This window comes from Ornithodoros turicata, chromosome 2, assembly GCF_037126465.1.
Source record: "Ornithodoros turicata isolate Travis chromosome 2, ASM3712646v1, whole genome shotgun sequence".
In the NCBI taxonomy this organism is placed as follows: Eukaryota; Metazoa; Arthropoda; class Arachnida; order Ixodida; family Argasidae; genus Ornithodoros; species Ornithodoros turicata.
Genome location: NC_088202.1, coordinates 32,540,226 through 32,560,672, shown reverse-complemented (window position 1 = coordinate 32,560,672; position 20,447 = coordinate 32,540,226). Strand labels below are relative to the sequence as shown.

At 45.1% G+C, this 20,447-nt stretch overlaps 1 protein-coding gene across 4 annotated transcripts in view; it reads right to left on the bottom strand.

Annotated features, from left to right (window-relative positions):
* Positions 1 to 20,447, bottom strand: part of LOC135385276 (zinc finger protein 530-like) — a 79,202-nt gene that overhangs the window by 23,639 nt on the left and 35,116 nt on the right. The window contains exon 1 of one of the 4 annotated variants that reach the window (XM_064614490.1): positions 16,177 to 16,476. The exons of the other annotated variants lie outside the window; for them this stretch is intronic. The gene's annotated coding sequence lies outside the window, so the exon portion shown is untranslated. Of the gene's footprint in view, positions 1 to 16,176; positions 16,477 to 20,447 lie in introns of those variants that run through there. 4 annotated transcript variants of the gene reach the window in all.

Below are 20,447 nucleotides of genomic sequence, written 5' to 3'. Positions count from 1 at the left end.
GAAAAAAGTGCTATAGACAAAGGATTTTCGCTTTGCTTCGGAGATCTGCGTAGCTGCCATAAAGACTGTGGTTCCAGCAGATCTAGCCGAAGGCGTAACAGAAATAGGCCAGCTATGCAGAAGCTGCTTCAAGTACTTCACAGCAAAGGTGGTTGAATCACAACACGCAGCAATGTTGCCCACATTTGAAAGAAAATCTGACAAGAACCTGCCATCAAAAGTAACATTAAGGAAAGTGGCTTCCACAACGGCCTAAAGCAGTTCATGACACGAGCACTCTCATCCACCCGGAATGCTCTGCATAACTTTCGTTACCTTCTTACCTTCGTCACCTTGTCTTCTTCGCTGTCAAGTTCTTGTTATTCTGTGTACTGTAAATATGCTTCGATATGATCACCGTGGACAAATATACCTCTTATAAAGACGCAAAAGTATTCTAAAGCACTCTGTTCTTCACGGGCTCCCAGCACTTGCAACGCATGCGTGTCATCCCGCAAAAAAATGTGAGCACATATGGTTGCTCCACAATCTACATTCAGCGATTACAACACTATTATGAACGGAAGCGCTCAGAACGGTTTCAAATGATAGCAATTACTTTTTATGTGAAGACAGAAGTGAAAGTTCCTTTGGAAAATTCAATTTTGCAACACGCTGGACAGGGTGCCACGGTTTGAATGCGCTCCGCGTATAGGGCCTGCAAAAAATTCACAGTGCGCCTACCGATAAAGTCCGACTTTTGATATTTCTTCTGTGCATAGTCTAAGGAACTACCTACAACATATAAAATTTTCGAGGCATGTTTTTGGTGGGGTTTTTTAGATAAAGGCTTCCGAAATGCGTCATTTTTCGGTTGTATGGTGCTACTAAAAGAGGTATCGCTTACGTTCCTTACAGAGTAGAGCAACACATTATACATCGTTCGATAGCCCTATGAATGACAAATTAAACGGCATAAAGTTCAGTCTTATCCGTTTTGTACATCGTCCGCAAAGCTGCAGTGAATATGGTGTTTTTCGGCACTTTGAGTCAACTTTGATATTTTTTTGCAGACAAACAAAAACCGGTACAGCACTGCCAACGAAGGAACCTATTGTGCCCTAGGTGGTCTAAAGCCAGATCAAGAAATTACTATAATGCGAGAAGAAATGGCCTTGTAGCGAACGCTCAAACCCGCTCGCGACGACGTCGCCTTAGGAGAGACAGTTTTTTCCTCCTCTCCTATTTCCCGAACCGCGCAGCGCAGAGAATTCGGAAAGCGTTTATTTCTCCTAACTCACTGATGGCTTCAACATATATTTTTTCCCCGTTCATTCGAGACATCAAGTGTACCGGATTGTTCGATTTGAGATGGAACTAGCCTTCTGCCAACAGGAATTCAAAGTTTTCTTTGACAACTTCTTCTGCAGCACTGAACTAAGCAAATACGGGACGTAAAAGGATATCGCTGCCACGGTGGAAAAGAGAGCAAGCAGCGGCTTACCGTGCTGCTATGTGCTAATATGGATGGTAGCGATAAACGAGTGCCTCTGATCATTGGAAAAAGCAACGCACCACAGTGTTTCAAGGGCAATCCACGACTTCCTCTCAAGCACGTTGCTAACGGGAAGAGAGATTTTCGTGGAGTGGCTCAAAGGTGTCGACGCTGATATGCCCAAGAAACGCAGTGTATGTCTTCTGTTAGACAACTGTACGGCACATCACATCACAGGGGGAGGCTCACAAATGTTGAGCTAATCTATTTTCCATCCAACTCCACATCTTTGCTACGGCCACTGGACAAAGGCGTGATACACAGTGTCAAGTGTGTATACCGGGAGCGAAGAGATCAACGTGCTGAGCCAAGCCAGAAGGTGAAAGAGGGGTGGCTAGAACGGTTGTAATTCCATATCTTCATGAAGTGTCTCACCGGCTGAAAAAGATGGCTGGTCACGCTCAGGTCCGGGTTGCGTTCTCGGCCCCCGAGGAGCTGATAAAGCTTTGTAGAACTGTGAATGGCACAGACCAAGAGAAGAAGCAGTGTATGAAACAGAACAGTTCCCCGTATGTAGAATGTAAGCAGAATGTGATTTACAGAATTCCCCTATCATGCGGAAAAAAAAAAAAAAGAGAGAGAGAGAGAGAGAGAGAGAGAGAGAGTGTGTGTGTGTGTGCGCGTGTGCGTGTGCGCGTGCGTGCGCGCGCGTGTGTGCGTGCGTGCGTGTGCGTGCGTGTGTGAGAGAGAGAGAGAGAGAGAGAGAGAGAGAGAGACAGAGAGAGAGGCCTGTGAGAGAGGTGTTAGTGTTCATTCCGTAGCACTGTCAGATAAGGAGCTGGTACCTCGACATGTGTGGTAGTAATGGAAACAACCGGGAGGGTGTCGTGTATTTAAGGGGGAGGTTACCTTTTTTTTCAAGATAAAGTGTTGGAAGTTAGCACATCGGTGTGTCTCTTACGTCCCTCGACTTCATCTTGCAGCACTCTTTTCATCATGTTTGTGTACCAACAAGCCCCGATTTCTTCACTCTTCAGGTATATAGTATTCCTTTTTTCCCCCAAGGATGATTAGTAATTGGAACAACCTAGCTGAGGATTATGCCTCTGCCACAACGTGTCCAAGTTTATGTAGTTTACTTGTTCGTTATTTGTAGCTGGCTTTTAGAAATCTTGTTTCGGTCACAATGCCCACTCACGGAATCAGCGAGTGCACTATGTGCATCATACAAATTGATAGTGGCTCTATGTGGAATGTTATTGCTTTTCTTTGCCACTGCCATCTCCTGCATCTCCTCTAATGACCTATAATCAGAGGCTGATTACTGCTAAATGAAATAAATATCAAGATCTCAGTTGCTGTCCCCACTACGACAAACAATTTGTGGACAATGAAGGCTTATCTTAAGAAAAAGAAAATGACGGATGCTGGAAGATTCATCCATTTTTGGCACTGAAGTTTGTTTCCCGTCATTGTATCGAGCTACTTTCACATTTTTGTAGTTCGTGCAACTTCAAATCATACTGTACAAAGCAGAGCAATTCATCAGAGATTGAAACTTGTTATTTTCGCATTCCGAGGCTGTTATACATGTGTGACACGTTATGAAATGTTATGACCTGACATGTATGTACTGTATGACCTGTTCGTGCTGTTATGCATAGTGAGATCTCTATGAGTGAGGATAAACAGGATATTGACAGTCACGCGCACCTAGCGCCATATGCATGCGGAAGTGTACTTGGAGCCAGATTCCGCCATGATGCACGACAAAGTGCCACAGTCATAATTACAGCTGCTTTTGAAGGACCAAGACGCACGTCATGGCCCACCATCGAATGATCTTCGTGAAAGTTCTGGTGAGCACGCACTTGCACAGAAGCCCAGCAGACAGCCAACCTGATGATAACACATTACATTTCGAAGACAGTGATCAAGTTATTTCAGAGTTTGAATGGTGAGCAACCAGAGCGAAGTTTCTCACTGGAATGGAACATTCCTGTCATCAATGGCAAACAGTTGTCAGTTGGTGATGGTCTCGTGCTGGGGATGAACTATGCAAGTCCAACATCAACTTTCTTGGACCTAGATTGGACACTTACAGAAGATAGTAAATTGCATATTGCAGAAAAATACTCTTCCTGAGAGTATTTGTTCAAGAAGTTTGCAGGAGTGTCACCGAATGAAATGATGCTTCACTTCAGCTGTTCCGACTGCAAGACACTTGTAAACAAGGAAGACACACACACATGCTCAAACTGCATAAAGTGACATGAAACAGAGTTGATGACTGGGACAAGTCACTTGATAAGCCTTCCAATCGAAAAGCAGATAAAGCCAATTTTGTTGGATACTTCTGTTCAGAACAAAATTGCAAAGAACCTAGAGAAAACGAGCGAAGGCAATGCTCATGATGTCGTGAGCGACATCAGGATGGGAGGCTCTACAAAGAGGAGCGAAAGAAGCCCCAGTGCACAGATGACAGTGCACTCACTGACAGTGACAGTGCACTCAGGAGTGACTGTGAACATGGACGGAAGCAACCTGTTCAAGTCTTCTAATTACTCCATGTGGCCAACTTTAAATGAGCTGCCACCACGTTTTCGATGGATTTCTGTAATGCTGCCACCCCTTTGGTACGTGGATTGCCATCCAGTGATGCCATCCAAGGATGGCAGTGTGTGGTCGGTTGATGGACGAAGAAATGCAGGCCAGGGGCAACATCAGAGATAAACAGGTGGAAGATTCAGAAATTCACCTCTCGTCTGAACAACCGGAAGGTCGGAAAATGAAATTTCTCGATTTGACGCTTTTTTCGAACCCAGGGTTATGTAGGTCGCATGGCAAAGACAACTCAAAGCCTATGTTGTAAGCATCCAGTTTCTCATTCTAAACATCTGAAATTTAGCACTTTTTCATCCCCTCTGAAATCTGCCATGAAAAAAGTTGCCTTAATCTTGTGTCAAGTAGCACGTTCATAACCAGTACCTGAGGCTGCGTTGTGCGGGTTAGGATAATGGTCCTATTTCTTCACGCTTCACTTTCAAACTAGTGTTGTGTGTTCAAATCGTGGGTTAAAACAACACATTGAAGACCCACAGAGTGTTTCTATTATTCCTCTCACGCGGTCTCTTATAATATTTTTGCTGTTGCGAAAGACTGTGGTATAAAAGTTGTCTTTTCGAATGCTTTTCGTCTGCGCAGATTAACGCAGTTTTCTTTCCATTTTGTTCCTTGTTGCGTTAAACACAGAAATCGTTTTGTATCCTGCAAAGCAAATATGGCGTATACCGTTCCTTTTGAGTGTGGCCTTCCATACATTGGTCAAACTGGCCATTGTTTGAATGACTGACTTCGGGAGCTCCCGAAGAACATGACCTCGAAGTTGGCTACTCATGTCAATGAATGCTGTGGCTGTGTGCCTCTGTTCCATGAAACCCACGTCATTGCTTGTGAATGTGATAAACGTAGAAGACTACTTAGAGAGCCAATGGGGCAATGTGAACAGCAACACGTTGTTTTTTTCCCCTTTCTTCCTCTTTGTCAGTTTCTGGGTATACAGTCAGTCGTTATGTAATACATGTTGCTGAGGAGAGTTGTTGCCCATCGCTGTTTGACTGTGTGTCTCTGTGCCCTTCACCATGAGTTCATACCAGCTTGCCTGCACCACCTCCCCTTTTGTCTTTACCGAAACAGAAATGATCAACAACATAAAGGCTGCTGAACAAACCAGAAGAACTGTTCGTGGGGCTAAAGGACCGTACGTTCTATTGAATGTTTATCAACTGCGCATTGTCTGGGGATTCCAGCCAGACTATATGCACTGCTGCCTTCTTGGTGTGACACGGCAACTCTCTGAACTGTGGTTCACCTCTATGGGGGAGCTGCACTACATTGGCAGCCCTCAAGATCGCCAGCAGGAGGACAGTAGATTATTTCAGATCCAATCACCAACATGCATCACGTGGTTGCCTTTGAGTGTGAAATTATGGACAGTTTTAAAGGCCGCTGAATGGCAAGCCTGGCTGCTCTATTACCCCATTCCTACTCACAGTGGAATTTTGCCTGATGACTATGTGTGGTATTTTGTTCTTCTGTCTTCCTATATGCATTTCATGCAGAGAAATGCAGTTACCTACTACAGATGATGAGAGGGAGGCGACAGACAAACTTAGAGTTTGTTGTTCTCATACAGTTTCTATATGGTGTACATAACATGACTTCAAATGTCCACACTCTTTCTCTAAACCTTTCCGGAAGTGTAAAGCTGATGGGGCCCTTGTGGGCACACTCATGCTTTCCATTTGAGACTAACATGGGTCACCTGCTCAGTCTTGTATCATCTGCAAAGGGTGTGCTTATCCAAATTCTTCCACAAATAATGATGAAACACAAATTTCAGTGATGAAAAAGCCTGGCACCACAGGAGGTGACAGGTAGGAACAATCAGCAACACATTGCTCAGGCTGCTTCATCTTTCTCAGGAAACTACGAAAAATAGACAGCAGGCTGAACGGAGTTGTTGCAGGAAAATTTGTTAGCGCCTCTCTAGAGGAGTACGACAGGGTCCGTATCAACGGATATACGTTTCACAGTCAGCTGTACAAGCTCCCCTGAAAAAGTGACTCAACTGCAATTAGGATGAACAACACATACATCAAAGCAGAACATATCGTAGCAGTGAAATACTGAAACACTATCGAAGCCTATGTTGTCTGCCACACATACACAGTGTCAGTTTTGTTATACACAGCACATCAAGAGTGCAGAAAAACTAGTACAGTGTTGCAGAGCCTTCATGACACTGCTGCCTCCTGCATATACAGGGTGTCTCAGATAAATCCCCGGGCTGAATAATTCGGGAACGGCGCCATCTATCGGGAAACTTTCTTTTTTGTTACCATCTCTGAGATATCGTCCACCAGCCATGCAGTGTGAAATTGATGTGCGCACTTTCATTAATTAGCTAAAAATAAAAATGAATTACCCGGAAATGACAGCTTTCAAAGTACGCGCCCGACGGTACAGCGACATCTACTACACCATTGGGGATCTTAAGTACATACCCCTCAGAGAAAAAAAAAAATCGTCGGGTCTAGTCATTTTCGCGAGTATTTAATTAGTTTCGGTTTACATATTTTCCTCGCGTAGGACCGCAAACACAAGTTCTTTCACATTGCTATCCGCCTCGTAATTACGTGTTCTTCCGCATGTTTGGCAGCAGGGAGTGCTGATAGAAAAGTAACAGCCGCAGAACCCGCGTCTCCAACCTTCCTTCCTGTTTATCTGATTGATGTACAGTATAGTAGCCCCCTGAGCCGCTTCCGCCATCCCAATAGGGCTCCAAATTCCCCTGCAGAAAGTATGAATATGTACAGTGCAGTGTATCTACGGCAATATCGTCAAGCCCCATACGAGAGAGTCATCTGCGCGGAACGGGCAGAAGACTACGGCAGAATCGCGATCTGGGCGCGACGCAAATGTCAACACCCAGAATTGGCACTACTGGAATCCACTAACCCGTACTGGCTGCTGCATGGTAAGCACCAGTGGCAGTGGTCATTTAAAGTCTGGTGTGGCATTCATGGTGGCAGCGTCATTGGCCCATACATTTTTGACGGGCAGCTAACTTCACATAGGTACATGGGTGAAGTGCTTGGGAACGTTGTCCAAGACTACCTCAACGAAATGCCTTTGTCCGACCTAGTGAAAAGCGGCTCCGTATGTGCTTTGCCACAGAAGGAAGGCGTTTTGAACACGTCCTGTGATTTCTGTGCTGCAATAAATCAAACTTGTGTTTTCCTAATTTTGTAGTTTGAACTTAGGAGGTTGCCTTCATTATAAGTAAAGAACGAATCTTCATTGCGGTTGCAAGCACAAGAATACATCGTGGCAGTGCATAAGGAGCACATCGCTCTCTGCACTGTCACACCACCGTCGATACATCGTCCAACGGTCGCCTGTGGACATTCAGAGAATATGGCATTACAGAAGCCAAACCAAGTGGGGAAATGGCATGATACGCATGATTTCTCCTGCTTCTAGATTGAAAGTGAATAGAAGGTCAATTGGTCAGAAGGCTTGTTATTTCATGGTATGAAAGCTCAGGACAACAACAGAATCCCCGCTTCACTCCTCTGTTTTGCTTGTTTGTTTCGTGCGTACATTCTTTGTTTTCGCGATAAAAGCACGTTATCTCGACTACAGGATAGCCCCATAGAGCGGACTGTACATCAATCAGATAAACAGGAAGGAAGGTTGGCGAAGCGGGTTCTGCGGCTGTTAGTACTTTTCTATCAGCACTCCCTGCTGCCAAACATGCGGAAGAACACGTAATAACGAGGCGGATAGCAATGTGAAAGAACTTGTGTTTACGGTCCTACACGAGGAAAATATGTAAACCGAAACTAATTAATTACTCGCAAAAATGACTAGACCCGATGATTTTTTTTTTCTCTGAGGGGTATGTACTCAAGATCCCCAATGGTGTAGTAGATGTCGCAGTACCGTCGGACGCGTACTTTGATAGTTGTCATTTCCGGGTAATTGATTTTTATTTTTAGCTAATTAATGAAAGTGCACACATCAATTTCACACTGCATGGCAGGTGGACGATATCTCAGAGATGGTAACAAAAAAAAAGTTTCCCGACAGATGGCGCCGTTCCCGAATTATTTAGCCTGGGGATTTATCTGAGACACCCTGTATATGTCCTTTGAAAATCAAACGATTTGCATACCTGTGCAACAGTTACGAAAGGCCATGAACTGTTCATCCTTGACTTTGTTGATAGTATGTACGAAGACAATCCCAAAAGTAAGGTCTCCAAAGCATCGGGGATGCAGAGAAACTGTTTGTGCGGCTGTTGGCCACACTGTTGTGATTGGCGCATCCCCCACTCCCAAACATGCATGCGTTATGTGTTATTCGATTTTTGAATGCAAGAGGCGTTGAACTGATTGAAATTCACTGCCAATTGACAGAAGTGTATGGAGTCGTGAATGGATGTCAAAAACGTTCGGAAGTGGTGTAGAGAGTATACAGCCGGTCGTACTGAAATTCACGACAAACAAAGGAATGGGAGACCGTAAATTTCCGACGAGACAGTCGCGAAGGTTGAGCAAACCGTGCGTGAAGATTGGTGGATCTCTGAATGATCTCAGCATTTTGGTTCCCGAGGTTTCCCGAAGCACCATCCGCAGGATTTTAATGGAAAAGCTGCAATATCGAAAGGTGTGCGCAAGGTGGGTACCACGAATGCTGACGGAAGACGACAAATGGCAACGAGTTGATTCTTCCCTCGAATTTCTTTGCCACTATGCAGATGAAAAGGACAACTTTTTGAACTCGAGTGTCACACGTGACGTAACCTGGTCGTTCCACTTTACGTCTCAGACCAAACAACAATCGCGCGAGTGGCGGCATCCCTTTTCACCCAAGCCACGAAAATTCAAACAAACACAGTCTGCCGGTAAAGCCATGATAACTGTGTTTCGGGACTGGAAGGGGGTATTGTTGGTCGACTTTATGCGTGCTGGGACCACAATAAACACTGACAGGTACCGTGAAACACCGAAAAAAGTCAGAAGGGCAATTCAGAACCGTTGAAGAGGAATGTTGAGCAAGCGCATAAGCATTCTCTACAACAACGCTCGCCCACACGTCGCCCATCAAACCCTCGCTCTAATACAAAACTTTGTTTGGAACGTCATCGCACACCCATCCTATAGACCGGACTGGCATCCAGTGACTACCACCTGCTCCCCAAGTTGAAAGAACATTGGCCAGAAGGCGATTCAGCTCTGACGAAGAGGTGGAAGACAAAGTTCAACTCTTCCTCAAGGACATTGCAGTGAGCTGGTATGACATGGGCATACAAAAATAGATACAAAAATGCCATGCATAGAACTCAGAGTTAGAGCCCTGCACCATCCGCGGATGGAAGCGGATAGCCGCGGATAACCGCAAGATACTTGCGGATTCGGATGAAAATTTAGCACTTTCTGCGGTGTGCGGATCGGATGCGGATGTGAAGGCAGCGGATCGATTGCGATTCGGATGCGGATATACCGCATGCTGTAATTTTTCCACCTGCAATTTATTTGTATTGCGCGCCGACAGCGAGCGCATGCTCGGGTTCACCTTTGACCATGGACGGCCAAGACGGGAGAGGAGGCATTCTGGCGTCTCGAACTGCGCGAGCACCACACGAGGTAGCATTCCACGCGTTCCAGAAGTTTCTCCATATCGCGTTTGTTGAAATGTTTACCTTTGCTTGTCGTAGTGAGTCCTTCCGTGACAGCATGGAGGGTTCCGAAATTATACCAACATGCTTCCGGCGGTCTTTACGCGTCCTTCGAAATGTGCGGATTTTGCGGATCGGATGCGGATGGTGCGTTTTGCTCAACGGTTCGGATGCGGATGTAAACTGTTGTGTATGCTGCGGATGCGGATCGGAGGCGGATAACGTGCGCGCGGATGCGGGTCGGATGCGAAAAATCTCATCCGCGCAGGACTCTACTCAGAGTCTGTGTATATCACTGGCAACTTTATGTGAGGTCATAAAATGGAGTTTGCTAATTCCAGCGAATTTCGACCAAGCAAGGAACCTGATCACCTCCATTTTTTTGGGAAAAAATATATTCTTCAGGGGATGGGAAATGATGAAAAATGTGTCTATATTTAAGCCCGAATCTTCAGTCATTTCCGAGGGAGAGGGGAAGAAAGAAATTCGTCGAAATGTGACCCAGTCATTTCGAGCTACTTTGAGGGCTTCTCAATTGAGAGCTGTGCAGTTCTAAGAGCCACAATATTTTTCACCGTCTCAGTACTACATGGACAACACTCTTTCTTCTTCCTACCCATTTGTATCTGAAACTTTTTTCGTAAAAAAAAGGCAAAGTCTCAAGAAAACGCGAAAAATACCGTTTTTCGGAGCCTTCCTGTACCGACGCCGTTTATCGGAGAATAATGAAAGCTGCACCATTCGTCTCGTCATTGTATGCCCTATCTGTTGATATGATTTTCATTGTTCTAGAGTAAATCTGCTTGAAGCAGATTGAAGAATTTCACAGGCGGTATCGCGATTTTGCTGTATTTCGGCCGGCGCTAGCAAAAAATGGCCACCAAAAAGTTGCCGCGATTTTTTTATATGTTGAGAAGAAACCCTTTCCTAACACACAGAAAAAAAAAAAATTCGTATTTGATTTTCGGTGACGCTACGATTTTTTGAAGTGACAGTGTGCACGCGCGCTGCTCCTGGGTTCGGGTTCGGGTTTGGGTTCGGGTTCGGGTTCAGGTACGCCTGGACCCTTTAGCATCAGGGCGGGCTCCACAAGTGGAGCCTCAGGCGAGAGAAACTATAATAGAAAAAGATATATACAATAGGTTGCACGAGGAACCGACGGGAGATTATGAAATATTCGTCTCTGTAGGGTGTAGTGCTCTCGCTAGGTGGCATAGTTCTTTGTTGTCTCTGGTCGGCTTGCATTGGCTGCGTGGCGCGATTCAGTGCCGGCTTCGATTGAGAGGGAGAGAGGGTGGCTGCGGACATTTCGTGGGCGCGTGGTGGGCTCTAGTAGTTTTTGTGCTTTTGGTTTCGTTTTTGTTCTGTTACATGCAAGTAGAAGTCCCATGCCAGTAGAAGTCGTTTTGTTTTTGCGATATCGTAGTCTTCAGATTTACTGTTGAATCCTAGCAAGGTTTCCACTGTCCTGGCTTGTGGTTCCCTTATGTCTGTCAAGGCTGTGCAGGTTAGGAGGATGTAACGTATGTCTTCCTCTTGGCCCCCATCAGAGTTCGCAGTGTGCGTTTTCCTGTCCGAGTATTTGATGTAATCGCTTCGTAGTTAAGAGGGATCCAGTGGGTGCCTGGAACAGAAGCCCGCTTCCTCTGTCTCCATTGTAGAAGTCTTCAGGTGCTGGGGCGTCTGTTTTCAGCATATGTCGTTAAACTCTGTTTTTTTGTTAAGGATGTGTGCCATTTCTCCAGTTCAATAATGTCCATTTCTTTCTTTATAATGCGGTTCCAGTGTTGCTCTGACCTAGCGGCGTTTCGCTTCGTGTTGCGGCTATAGATTTTGTCGAACTGGGTGATTCGTTTGATCGAGTTTGCGCGCGTCCCCAGATAACGCACGTATCTAAAGATGCGACTCATATAGGATTGGCACGGTCCGTGGATCAATCTGCCGAGATATCGTGTCTTGGACCTGGCTTCGCGATATTCGAACGTTGACCAGCCGAGTTCGCCCTCAATAGCGGGGTTCGGTGTAGCGAAAGAGCCTCCTAGGAGCCACCTTCCTATTTCGTGCTGCTGGCGATCAAGTTGCTCTGTTGTTTGTCTGCTCAAACAGATCGCCTCATTGGCGTAAGTTGCTGCTGGGACAGCTGTGGTTTTCCAGTGCAATCTGCCGACGCTGTAAGGCTGATAGGAGTGACGTGCTATGTGCCAGGAATGTCCTTTTTTCTTGTTGGTTTTCCTAAGCAAGGTTTCTTCGTGTGCTCGGAGGTAATCCTTCGTGTTTTCGATTAGCACACTTAGATAGGTGTACGAAGTAGTGTAAGATAGTTGTGAGTCCTGTAGGTGGAACGTGGGCATCGCGCTCTGATCTCCAAACTTCATTACGCTGCTCTTCTCAAGGCTGAACTTCATTCAGTCCTCCCTTGCCTTGCTGGTGCATATGTCGAGCAGGTCATGGAGGTGGGTTGGATCGTCTGCAATTATTATTATGTCGTCGGCAAAGGCAAGCGAGCTCAGCGTTGTATCTTCAGTTGTGCTGTCGGCCCCTTTCGTACTTAGCTGGATTCCTTTCTTAGAGTTTTCTAGGTCCTTTAGGAGGTCGTTAATAAAGATGTTAAAGATGGTTGGGGAGAGGGGGCAGCCTTGTCTTAGTCAGATTTCTTGTTTGATTTTATTGGAGGTAAAGGGCCCGATTGAGTATTCACTATATAGTTCGCTATAGATTTCCTGAATTAGAGTTGTGAGCGCTTCTGATACCTTTACTGTTTGCATTCTTGGTTGGATCATGTCGTGCAGTGCCGTGTCGTACGCCTTCTCCAAGTCTGCCCCCCCCCCCCCCCCTCTCTTCTCCCCCGTTTTTTTAGTCCCCCGTCCCTTGGCGACCGTCAGCGTTACGGTCACCAAGGGCGGACGCGATTCAGAGAAATCAAGTTTAAAAACATGGTTATGGCTCAGAGCAATGCACTTTTAATTTGTATAACTCTGGAAAACACAGGATAAGAACGCTATTTTACAAAGGTTTACAAATAATTTCAAGTTACAAACATGGCAACACACTCAAAGTATGTATGTGCCAAAGCATGTGCCACACCAGACTGCTATGTCAATCATATTTCAGCATCTTGGGGCAAGGGACAGGCGATGCTGCTGGCCAAAAGTGGGAAGTAAGATACACTCCTCAACCCATCAGTGCACAGCATCCAATATATAGGATCAACATATTTCTAGATGTAATAACAACATGCTTCTGGCCATTTTCTTGCATAATTTGAAATGTTCCATCTGACTGGCAGAATGGCCTGTGCTTCTGGAGTTTGACAATCCATCGCTTCAACGATACACAGTTTCATAGCAAGCATGGACGACCTTACGTAGCACGTTGTTTGGACAGGGTAAGGATACCCATTGTTTTTTACATTTCTTTGTTTTCTGGGAGGGTATATTTTTTAGATTTGCACTCTGAAGAGTCTCTGTGTGATGTGTAAAAAGAATTAGCTTTTGTCCTTTTATCACTGACAGCGTAGCATTTAAAACTTAATTCACCAGTGCAGCAGTGCCTGGAAGCTGGCACGCTTCATCTTCCAGATATTGCAAGGCTGCCTTTGTTGAAAACAGCCGCACCTTTTGTGTTTGTGGAAGATTAGGCCTCCCAACTGCGACCTAATCTTCTAGAACTTCAGGCAGAGCTGGGTGAGGTTATTCATTTCAGGTTATTCTAACTGCAGTCTGTGGTGATAACAAGGTTTTGTTGCTAATGGCCACCGTTCACGTGCATTTTCCCTCTCTACTGCGAAGGAACATGGAGCCTATTTAAGCCATAGCACTACAAGCACGGAGGAAGGGAAGCACCCTTACCACTGGGGCAAGCATCATATCCGCAGACCTCGTTCCGGTTTCCTTTCCTACCATGTAACTCCCCCCAGCAGCAGCCGGGTTCTTTTTTGTGGTAGCAGGCAGTTTACACCAGTGGTCTACTACAGGGAACAGCGTTGTAAGAATAAACATGTTTGTTGTTTGTTAACTTGTGCCTTGCTTGTGTTCTCTGGAGCTGCAGCTGTTGGTAAGACAGGTAGGTCAAGGAACCACATGGGATTTATGGTGGCAATTCCCACAAGTCCAACAATTGATTGTTAACTGTAGCAAATGTCTGCCACAACACCTGCAAAGCAATAGCTCAGGAACTTTTAAAATATGTGGAAGGGAGCTCAACATGGAACAAGTGTTGAATTATTCATGATTATTATAAGTCATTTTGCTGCCACACTGTTTGAGAGTTCACAGACAACGTCTTCAAAAGGCATTTGGCACCCTGGCCTGAAAATGGAGACTTCTCCTGATACCCATCGAAATAAAGCCAGAAAATGCAGTGAAGACTTGTTGTGTGTTGCAAAACTTTGATTGCAAAAGGTTAACATCCCCAAGACATAGGTGATCTTCCCAATAAGTTTAGCAACTTCGAGGAAGGTGTGTGGAATGAAGAGAACGAGATGCTCCAACGGGAGAGAACACACGTCAGCAACCACTGTGCATAGATGCAATGACAGTGCACAACAGTTTCAAAGACTATTTTTTGAGTGAAGGCACTGTCAGCTTTCAGTGGGAGCAAGCTAGGGTGCTACGACCAGTGCAATAAAGCGGAACAGAGATTTCACAGCCACTTTCAGGTAGCACAGAAACAGTGAGACTATGAGTGATGTTCCAGACTTCAGCACGAGGTGCTACAAAAAGGCCCCATGTTGGTATTTCAGGAAACTGCACATTTGCTACATGACAAGGGCCGACTGGTTTGGTCAACATAGAAAATAATGACTACAGGTGACTGTGACTACACTTCAAACAGTGCTAAACAGTCACTATAGTGCTTGAACCACCCCTTTCTGATTATTCCATTGCACTCTAATGAGTGCGCACAGCCCCGAGTTGAGCACAATGGCATGGGTTGGTTACGGTTGTGAATTCAACACTGTAACCGTATGTCAGGCAGTGCACAATAGCTCAACAAAATAATGTGGCATTTGCCTGCAGCACGTTGTTGTTTGTCACTGACTCAGAATTAAAGTTAGTCTTAACTTCTGTTGGTGCGAAGTGGGGTTGTGTCCACACTGGACCACCATTTATCGACCAGCCTGCAGTAATGCTCTTACCACAGAGCGCTGCATCAGAGTCAATGTCCAACAAGTGATTGCTGCGTAATAGTAGCATCTTACTTCAATGCATCCTAAATAATGTGATGTAAACATTATTCCAAGAATCAAGTCCCTCAGCAACACTTGTAGTAAAGCTGCTCTTTTGTGAGCTACTGGAAGAACTTGATCATGGAATATTTCTCTTGCACATGACCCTATTCTGAGGATGTTATGGTTCATAACACCCAAAAGCTTTGTCATGAACTTCCATTAAAGTCTGAAGAACAGGCTCAGCAAACTGGAAATTCATCCATCGACAATGAATATCTAAGAGCACAGCTGATATTGCTGATCAATAACAGACAGATAGCTTGTGAGTTGTAGTCTTAAGATACATCTCTTTCACTGTTTTTACCAATTCTGAGAGAGAATGCTGATTCGTAAACAGAATAAAATACATACAGTAATGGAGCCTTCAATGCACTTAAACATGACAACATCGTAAGCTATGTAAAGGACATAACAAAAATATACAAGAACTATTAAAAGCTACCTAACAAATTCTTCCCTTTTCTTCCACCCAATGTATGCCACCAGTATCGTCTCCGCTGGCACATCCAATTTCTCTTCATGGTTCTATATAACCTGATGAAGTGCAGGCTCCGCATGAAAGTCTTGTTCTAACTTTTTAAATAACAGTTGCTCGTAACCGTCTTCTCATCACAGCTGTACACAGAAAAGCAGATTTTGACATCCCCTTGTCATCTGTTTTGCTATGAAACAGAAATATGACTATTCAAACTAACTAACTAAAGACTAAGATGCCACTGCGAGAAAGGAGGCCCTCAAGGCTCACCATTGAGTGCGCAGTGTGATCAATATATTTATTCCTTGGCACCCCAAGAGTCCTCGCGACATTACATAGGGGAGTGGGTACAAGTACCAAGAGAAAACATAGAAGACACCCATGCCGGAAAATGTAAAAATACACAAATATGCCGATGACATGATAATAGTCATTAAAGAACAATCAAAAAGAGGATTGGATGATACTGATGGTCAAGCAACTGATGAGGATACAAGAATTTCTTCTACCTGACAAATAAAGGTATTCCACCAGATTCCCCCATGAGAACCTGAAGCTACTTGTCAGATGTTAAGCACATGAATTTCATTTATTTTTTCGTTACAAAGCAGATGTAAAAAGAGTCATGTGACAGTTTGCCTATTCACTTTTCCTCTCCATTTCTTGGTATGTGCATGTGTAGTAAGAGAGATGGCACGGGATGGTGGACGTGTTGGCACAAAGACCAGTTTTCACTGGAGAATGTTTCTCACCTGATCCTGCAGGGTTTCAAGATCCATATTTGGGTTCTTCACATGGCTAGACGATATTAGCAAATTCCCATGGAACCCAAATCCTAATAATATGTAGCTCTCGCAGCTCCTCGGTGGCAGTTCGCATGGACCGTTTGCCATATGGGTGGAAAAACTCCTGCCTGAAAAAAATTGCCTGCACTAATGTGAATATGGTGGTCTTTCCACGGATGTTCCCAGCCACCACTGTGGGTGCCACCGACCACCAGTGGAGAAACCAAAATGAAATCTCAACGTGGATGCTTATGCACTTGTGGGGAGTCTGAGATTCGCGCCTTAGGAAGCGTAATTTTATTTAATCGGAAGGTTTTCTGTCTATTTTGTGATAAGTATGGTATTTCCTAGTCAAATCGCAGTGTTGGCTTTACAGTAAAGTGGACGATCGTCGGCTAGCCATTTGTTCGGTTGTCCGCATTTACATTCGAGGCCGGTCTCCTGACGTTTTTATTACATTTCTTACCCATATTCATATTATTCCATTTGACTATTATATCACTGTACATATTTTTGCCAGTTCTCCTTTACTTGTGCTTTTGTGGGTTCAGTTTATTTACTGCTCCCTTGTCATGTACCATCTAACCGTCAAACAGCGTACCCAAGTTGTTCTGTGGTACATAAAACTTCAGAGCATAAAACAAGTATGCAAAAGGTTTCGCCAGACATTCCGCTGCTGTCCACTGCGCAAGCGGACAATCCAGAAGTGGGGGTCTTGCTTTGTGGGAGAAATTAGCGTGAAAAGCAAACAGCACGACTACCCAAAGTTGGTAGCCACGGACGAACTCGAGTACGCCATTGTGGGTTTGTTTTGAGGTTGCTCCTCGTAAGTCCGCGAAGAGAGCTGCAAACCTTTTCAGCGTGACCACATCGACAGTGCGGAAAGTACTGAAAACCTACACATTTTGACCACATAAGATTCAACTGCTCCATGCAATGAACGAGAAGGACTAGTCGGAGAGTGCAGTTCTGCACTAGTGAACAGTCATGCGTGCAAGACAACACACCCCATTTGCAGTTTCTAGTGCTCAGCGACGAGGCCACTTTCCACGTGAACGTCAACAGACACACCTGTTTTTACTGGACCTCCCACAAACCCGAACTGGGTATCTGAGCGACTACTACAGTCGTGAAGACGACAGTATGGTGCGGACTGTGGTGTGAAGGCACTGTGGAGCCCCTTTTCTTTGATGACACCGTCTAGGGAGACAACTGTCCACAAATGTTGAAAAGGGAGTTCCTGCCAGAACTGAAGTCTTTTCATATGCAGAGTGACGTCTGCATCTTCATGCAGGATGGTGGCCCGTCCCATTTTACTGCAAAAGTCAGGGACGGGCCAAAGGAAATATTTCCCGGAAGATGGTGGGATGGGGTTTGCCAAATGATGCCTTCGCCTGTGATGTTCACGGTGTGTTTTGATCCTACGTAATAAACACAAGAAACCATACTACAATACAGCCACTACAGTACTGACATTTGTGTCTGTGTGCATTATCCGCAACCCGTGTAGTGCTTCTGTAACATTACTGATTTACAGCATTAAGAATATCCATACAGAGTTAAACAAAAAGCTACAAGCTTTTCTGTGGAGCCAGCACTGTATACCATCATGAATAAAACAATGATATGCTGTGTTCTGTAGATGCTGAGGCACCTTTGACACCACCACAACCGTCCTCTGTGACACCTGATTCAGAAAGGTTTCAAGAAACACCTCATATTCATGGTAAGTATTTTTGCATTAAGTTGCTCAGTAGCCTTTAGCACAGCTAATACGTAAGCAGGAAAACTTTAACTTAATAAGCTATACCTGATAGTACTACATAAGTTAAAACTAACTTTTCCTGTATTTTCTTGTACAGCAGCAGGACAAACACCACACAGGTCCAGAAGCAAGGTACATCGAGATTAGACGCCCAGAATGTCTCGTGTCCTAAAGAGGCTTCACACATTGAACTCTCGGCTGAGGTCATAGAAGGATGCTCTTCGATGACGTTTCATTGAAGAGAAATCTATATTACGATTCAAAGAACATTGTCCATCGGTTTTCTGACTGCGGAAATGGGAGGTCACCCGACGTTGCTAGCACTGCACTTGTCGTTTTCCCGAGCCTTTCACTGTTGTGGACTCAGCCTGTGCCATTCATGATTGCTAAAACTATGGTGGACGCAGACCCCTTACAGCAGCTCATTCTGCAGCCGATTGAGCAATTAAGATCAAATGGGATCATGGTGAAAGGTGCAGTGTGAGACCAGGCCAGCAGCAACGTCACTATCTCAAAGCAGCTGGGGGCAACGCCCGACCATCCATTTTTCACCGCTGGAGATCAAAAGATATATTTTTTTTGTTTGATGTCCCCCACCTAATTAAGTACATGGAACGAGGAACGACGAGGAACAACTTAAGACATGGTGCTCTAAAATCTGGAGATGACACTATCAAATGTCAGCACATTCAGCAGCTCTATGAGCTGTCACTTTCTGAAGCAGAGGCTAGTGCCAAAGCTAACTGACCGCCACATCTACATACCACCTTTCGAAAACATGAAAGTAAAGTATGCCACACAGGTACTCAGCAACTCTGTATCTGTTGCCACTCTTGCTGTTGTATCCATCGGCTGCTTGCCAGGTGAGGCCACTTCCACAGCAAATTTTTGTGAGGCCATGGATCAGCTATTTGACATCGTGAAGAGCTCAGTCATTTCCCTGCCACAGGCAGAGTGCACTAAATTCAGGTTTGCACTGTCTGCTTACCCAAGCCTGGATAAAGAAGACAAACTGAAGAAGCAATTGGAGTTCTTGAAATCATATCTTGCTTCCATACATCAGTGGAAATTCGACTCTACCCGTCAGCCTCACACAATAAGAGGCTGGCAGGTTACAATAGCAACAGTTCTTTCACTTTGGGAAGAACTGCGCCACATGTTTGGGTACTTTCTAACACGTAGACTAAATGAGGATGCACTGGAAAACCTTTTGGCATGTGCAGGCAGCAGCATGGTTGCAACGAAACTCCAAATGTATTTCAATTCGTGAGTGGCCTCAAATACATCCTAACTGGTCAGCTTGAATATCAAGCACTCTGGGCAGTCTAATTGTGAGGCTGATAGATCTGCTCTTCTGGCTGAGCTGAGGGCGTGCTGGTCTCATCTGCTGAGGACACTGAGCATGAACTGCTGGATACAGAGTGGCTCAGTTATGTAGGCTCTGGGACTGTGGAGCAGCTCAGTCACGATCAGAGAATAGTACAAGACAACGTTCGCTACTACATAGCTGAACGTCTTGCTCACGTTTTTCCTCACGAGATCGTCAGGTGCCACCTGCTCCCATACCTTGATTTCGGAAAACCAAAGCATCCAGTCTCACAACCAGTTCCTTGTTCATTTTAGGGCTGAAGATATTTCTGGGGAACTTTTCGCAGGGGTCACGTTGTCCTCTGGAAACTGTCTGAGTTTGTTGTAGGACTGAAGGAACTCTCTTTGATGTGTATCACCAAGGTTCTACAGCTCAAAGGTGTATTGAAATTGCTGACTGGACACTTAAGTGACAACACCTTTAGCACTGCATTCTGCAGCACGCAATGTAGGGATCGGTTTGTGTCAATGTTCTGCCGTCTGAGGCTAGTACAGAACCTGTGTCTTCAAAACCAGAAGCTTTTGAAGGAAGCCACTAGCAAGCAAAGTGCTGCAGTCAGGAAGGCTCAGAAATTATACATACCTTGTACGGCATACAGGTCCCAAAGATATGCTTAGTCAGCCAGAGTGCAGTACCTGAGCTACCATAGAAACACAGCTAAACCCCTGACATTGCCTGAACCAGGAGGATAAACAACTATTTCGTCTAGAGCGTATCCCAAAGTCTAAGGACAGAGGAATAACGGCAACTCCCTTGCCTGGGGACGCCTAGAATCCCTGTAGCTGGTAGAGTGGTTCGGGTGAACTCCTCACGTGGGAAATGTCTCAAAGTCCATTTTGGATAGAGGAATACAGGCGACTCCCTCGCCATAGGCGTGTCCCAAAGCTTCAGGCATCCTCAAGGTTGCGCATGACTGTCAACGAAGGGAGGCCAGAGGTTACAAGTAGCATTTCTGCTCTGGGTTCTCCTCAGGTACCTCTAACTGCCCTCCTTCAGAAGTGGATTGACATAATTGTGATAAATTGTTTGTACTTATGAGTGTAGTTGATTATATTAATTTACTTAATGGTGTACTCTGAAAACTTACTCAAGAAGTAGCTGTTA